The sequence below is a fragment of the Megascapheus bottae genome, chromosome 1, assembly GCF_031878675.1.
Source record: "Megascapheus bottae isolate mThoBot1 chromosome 1, mThoBot2.hap1, whole genome shotgun sequence".
In the NCBI taxonomy this organism is placed as follows: Eukaryota; Metazoa; Chordata; class Mammalia; order Rodentia; family Geomyidae; genus Megascapheus; species Megascapheus bottae.
Genome location: NC_143509.1, coordinates 4,494,571 through 4,500,681, shown reverse-complemented (window position 1 = coordinate 4,500,681; position 6,111 = coordinate 4,494,571). Strand labels below are relative to the sequence as shown.

The 6,111-nt window shown below is 38.7% G+C and overlaps 1 non-coding gene across 1 annotated transcript; it reads right to left on the bottom strand.

Moving 5' to 3' along the window:
- Nucleotides 1-4,804: 4,804 nt before the first annotated feature.
- On the bottom strand, nucleotides 4,805-4,907 carry LOC150068068 (U6 spliceosomal RNA). The gene has a single exon (XR_016538664.1). It is a non-coding gene; the product is annotated as a U6 spliceosomal RNA (small nuclear RNA).
- Between the last annotated feature and the right edge of the window lie 1,204 nt (nucleotides 4,908-6,111).

The window sequence follows — 6,111 nt, the reverse complement described above, 5'->3', positions numbered from 1 at the left end:
TTCTTATAGACTCTCTCATGCCCTACCCATCCCCTCACTTTGTCTGCATCCCTTTCCACATATGTACATGAACAAATGCAGTCATGATATTCTTTTGAACTCAGTGTCTGGGTGCGGTCCCTGGTGCTGGTTTTGAACCATGACCTCAGATCTCAGCCTCCTCAATAGCTAGGATGACAGGCATAAGCCAGCATCACACAGCTTTATTTGCCTTTAGTGTTTCCTGATGTTTTTTTGCCAGTCCTGGGCTTGAGCTCAGGGCCTGAGCACTGTCCTTGGACTTTCTCAAGGCTAGAGCTCTACCACTTGAGCCTCAGCACCACTTCCGACTTTTTTCTATGTATGTGGTACCGAGGAATCGAACCCGGGATTTCATGCATGCTAGACAAGCACTTTAACCACTAGGCCAAACTCCCGGTCCCTTTCCTGATGTTTTTAACCCTTCTGAGCACATTGTATTTTGTTTATTCCAAATTCTTTTTTATTGTAATTAGTAAAAGGGTTACATGATATTTGCCAGATAGAAGGTGCATTAATTCACATACATTGATACCCTTTCACATGTCTTGGTACCCATTTCCCTCCCCCCCACACCCCCCACCCGTCTTGGTTTTACCCCCTTCCCTATCAAATTTCAAATATCCAAATAGAAATAAATTCAATATATCAGATAACAAAGTGAGATACTATACCAATATGAGAAACCAAGGGACAGCAAAGGAGATGAGAGACAACATAGTACATTAAGGACAACAATCATTCATTATATGGCATTTGTTTCACTATCCTGGAGGTTCTTTCAATTAGCTTCACATTATATGTCCTTATGTATCAAGATATTGCTGTATTGCAAATCTCTGCTAGTAGAGCCCAAGGTTTCTACTGATTATGATGAATAAGGGAAACCATTGAGCCTAAGTTTCTTTGAGTCTGGCTTACTTCACTTAATATTATTTTTTTCTAAGTCTTTCCATTTCCTAACAAATGGGGCGATGTCATTCTTTCTGACAGCAGCATAGAATTCAATTGTGTACAAATACCACAACTTGTTGATCCACTCATCAACTGAGGGACATCTAGGTTGGTTCCATATCTTTGCTATGGTGAATAGTGCTGCAATGAACATTGTTGTGCTAGTGGGTTTAGTATGTCCTTGTTTCTGGGTGGTTGGGTAAATGCCAAGTAGTGGAATTGCTGGGTCATAGGGGAGTTCTATGTTTAGCCTTTTGAGGCACTGCCACACTGCTTTCCATAGTGGTTGAACGAGATTGCACTCCCACCAACAGTGTAGTAGTGATCCCTCCTGGCAACATCCCCTCCAGCATCTGTTGTCATTCGTTTTCCTGATCCTGGCCATTCTAGCTGGAGTGAGGTGGAATCTTAGAGTTGTTTTGATTTGCATTTCTTTTATGACCAGAGATGTTAAGCATTTCTTCATGTGTCTATAGGTCATTTTTGTTTCTTCTTCAGAGAAGACTCTCTTTAAGTCTTTGGCCCATTTTTAATGGGATGGTTGTTACTTTGGAGGTTAGTTTTGGAGTGATTCAATTTTTTGAGTTGTTGATATATTTTAGATATGAGGCCTTTGTCCATTGTTTGGTTGGTGAAGATCTTCTCCCACTCTGTAGGCTTCCTGATTAGTTTACTAGCTATGTCCTTTGCCATGCAAAAGCTCAGAAGTTTAATGCAGTCCCGCTTATCCAGCCTTTCTCTGATTTGTTGTGATTCTTGGTCCTTATTAAGAAAGTTTCGACCTGTGCCAAGGAGGCCTAGTGTATCTCCTATTCCTTCCTGTAGAGTTTTCAGTGTATCAGCTTTTACCTCTAGGTCTTTGATCCATTTGGAGTTAATTCTAGTGCAAGGTGACAAAGAAGGATCCAGCTTTAGTTTTCTGCAGGTGCTTAACCAGTTCTGCTAGCACAACTTGTTGAAGAGGCTGTCTTTCTTCCATTCTATTTTTTTGGCTCCCTTGTCCAAGTTTAGGTGGCCATAGGTCTGTGGTTTAATATCTGGGTCCTCAGTTCTATTCCATTGGTCTTCAGGCCTGTTCCTGTGCCAGCACCAAGCTGTTTTGAGAATTATAGCTCTGTAATAGAGTCTAAAGTTTAGAATTGAAATTCCTCCAGCGCTGTTCTTTCTCCTAAGAAGTGTTTTTGCTAAACGGGGTCTTTTATTATTCCATATGAAATTTTGGATTGCCTCTTCTATTTCTTTAAAGAATGACATTGGGATGTTGATGGGTATTGCATTGAATTTGTAGATAGCTCTTGGCAAGATTGTCATTTTCACAATATTGATTCTTCCAATCCAGGAGCATGGGAGGTTTTTCCATTTCCTTAGTTCTGCTTTAATTTCGTTTTTTAGGGTTTTAAAGTTTTCGTCAAAAAGGTTTATGAAATTAAACAGTAAGGACCACACAAAATACCAACTCCTTTGGGACACAGCAAAGGCAGTACTCAGAGGAAAATTTATAGCCCTGAGTGCCTACAAGAACAAGTTGGAAAAATTGCAAACCAACAAGTTAATGTCTCACCTTAAGCTCCTGGAAAAAGAGCAACAAACCAACCCTAATCCCAGTAGAAGAAAGCAAATAAATAAAATCAAAGCAGAAGTAAATGATTTGGAATCCAAAAAAACTATAGAAAGAATCAACAAAACAAGGAGTTGGTTCTTTGAAAGAATTAACAAAATTGACAAGATCTTAGCAAATCTTACCAAAAAAAAGAAGAGGGCATATCGAAATAAACAAAATCGCAGATGAAAATGGTAATATCACGACAGAAATTCCTAGGCAATATTAACATACCCACACTGAACCAAGAAGAACTAAGCCAACTCAACAGGCCTATTTCAAGCCCTGAAATAGAAATGGCAATTAGAGAACTTCCACCTAAGAAAAGCCCAGGGCCAGATGGATTCACACCTGAATTCTATAAGGTCTTCAAAGCAGAGCTCACACCAATACTCCTCAAGCTCTTCAACGAAATTGAAAATGAAGGTTCCTTACCAAACTCATTCTATGAAGCCAGTATAACCCTCATCCCCAAACTAGACAGAGATTCATCAAAGAAAGAGAACTATAGACCTATATCTTTGATGCAAAACTTCTCAACAAAATACTGGCCAACCGTGTACAACAACTCATCAAAAAAATTATACACTATGATCAAACTGGATTCATCACGGGGAGGCAAAGCTGGTTCAACATACGCAAATCAATTAATATAATTCAACACATCAACAGGAGCAAGGACAAAAATCACATGATTGTCTCAATAGACGCGGAAAAGGCTTTTGACAAGATCCAACACCCCTTTATGTTAAAAGCTCTGGAGAAACTAGGAATCCATGGAACATTCCTCAATGTAATAAAGGCTGTGTATGAGAAACCTACTGCTAGCATTAGGTGAAAATCTAAAGCCATTCCCTCTAAAATCAGGAATGAGACAAGGATGCCCACTCTCTCCACTCCTCTTTAACATAGTACTAGAATTCCTAGCCAGTGCAATAAGGCAAGAAGCAAGCATAAAGGGGATCCAAGTAGGGAAAGAGGAAATAAAACTATCCCTCTTTGCAGATGACATGATTCTGTATTTAAAGAATCCTATAGACTCTACTCCCAAGCTCCTTGAGCTGATTCAAAGCTTTGGAAGAGTAGCAGGCTATAAAATCAACCCTCAAAAATCAACTGCCTTCCTTTATGCCAACAGTGAGAGAAATGAGGCAATAATCAGGAAAGCAACTCCTTTCACAATAGCCTCAAAGAAAATAAAGTACCTAGGAATTAGTTTAACTAAGAATGTAAAGGACCTTTTTGTTTATTCCAATTTCAATAAATAGTGAAAATCCCAACTATGTGTCAAATATACCTGTAGCACCACTATACATTACAACAAAAAAATAAAAAGATAAATTTTTAAAAAGCGGACACAAACAGATCATTTTTGTTTTGGTAGCACTGGTGTTTGAACTCAGAGCTTTCTGATTTCTTGGCAAATGATATATAACGTGCTTTCTTTGTTTTTAGTAATTTACCGATGTGATCTAGGACTTTTTAGGGTTTTTTTAAAGAATTTATTAATGTTGATTTTTACAGCATATTTTAAACAACAAGTTTAACAAACAAGTGTTCAAGGAGGGAATCTCTCTTTACAATCACTGTGACTTAGTGTGTAGAACTTAATCAAAATTAGGCTAAGGTTTTGTATGTCATAGAAACATATTAATTTAAGAAATAAGACATTATGTCTATAGAGTCATAGGTTTTTATGTCTATATAGTTATGTTTATATTTCCATTACCATGTCCATAGCATTGGGTATGCAAATATTGTGTCCTTGCTCTTGTACTCTTTGTATTTAATAGCCACATATTAGGGATACCATGAGCCTTTTGTTCCTTAGGTCTTGACTTGTCTCACTCAACATGATTCGCTCTAGGTTCATCCATATCCCTGCGAATGCCATTGTTTTATCTTGTCTGTTGGCTTTGTAGAATTCCATTGTGTATATATACCATATTTTCCATATCCATTTATCTGCAGTAGGGCATCTGCATTGTTTCCATCACGTGGCAATTGCGAGTAGTGCAGAGATGAACATATCTGAGCAGGTGTCCTTGTAATATCTTGGGTCATGATGTTTAGGATAGATGCCCAGAAGTGGTATGGCAGGATCGTAGGGAAGGTCTATTTTCAGTTCTTTAAGAAACCTCCATACTGCTTTCCAGAGTGGCTGAAATAGTCTGCATTCCCACCAGCAGTGTAGTAGGGTTCCTTTTTCTCCACAACCTCACCAGCAAATGTAAAAATATGGAGAGCTTCACGAATTTGCGAATCATCCTTGCACAGGGGCCATGCTAATCTTCTCTGTATAGTTCCAATTTTAGTATATGTGCTGCCGAAGCAAGTATGATCTAGGACTTTTTAATGCACAGGTCTGCCCGGGTGCGTATATCTCAGGGATGGACTTCTAACTGCTGGCTCATAAAAGTAAGGTGGATGATTTTTGTTGTTTCCTTGCTTCTTTGCATCTTGGTTTGTACCATTCCTGGGGTTTGAACTCAGGATGTGGACACTTTCCCTGATTTTTTTCCTCAGGGATATTTTTCTACTTCTTGAGCCATAGCTTGACTTTTTGCTCTATGTGTGTGTTGTAATTGAATTTAAAACTCATAGGTGATGATGGGAGGGAAGAACTGGGACAGTGGGAAGGTAGGAATTACCTTATCCAGAATGAAATGCACTCTTTGCCTGACTTATGTAATGGTAACCCATTTATATAACAGCTTCAAAATAACAGAAGTCATCAGAAGAAAAAATTAAGGCACTAGTTTATAATTTTTAAATTAACTCAAGTTAAAGGGCAGGACAGGATAGCTGGCTACAAAATAACATGTTCTGCCTTCAAAGTCTGTCCAATAGTATTGAGGTAAAATGTACATATTACAAAATTTGCCACTCAATCCTTGCAATATTCTTTGTTGGGACTAACATCTGTAAACATTCATCATTCTTTACAAAGTAACAATTTGAACATTACAAAGATATATTCCTCCTTAAGGAATCCATCCTGACATAGCCAGAATGGTTTTCCACTGCTAATGGATTGTACTAATTAAACTAGATGCATACAGTATTCAGACAGGTAGAATTTATAGGACTATATGCTGAAGATTCTTGCTTCTGTCAAAAGCACATAACAAATGAACTTCCTACCTGCTGGTGTCAGCTCCTGGTTTATACAACCTCCTCAGGGAATTTTTGAGGTCCCTGTTCCTCAGGCTGTAGATGAAAAGGTTCAAGAGAGGAGTGACCACTGTGTACATTGCTGAGAACACAGCGCTGCCCTTGGGAGAATGTGACACAGCTGACTCGAAGTAGACACCAAATGCTGTCCCAAAGAATAAGCCGACCACGGACAGGTGAGAACCACGTGTGGAGAAGGCTTTGTACTTCCCGCTTGAAGACGACACTGTCAGTACAGAAGAAATAATCTTGTAGTAAGAGAAAAGGATCCCTAAGACAGGAAGGAAATGGTATATGGTACCAATAATGTATTGAAATAAATTACTTGTGAATGTATGCTCACAGGAAAGATCCAGCACTTGAGA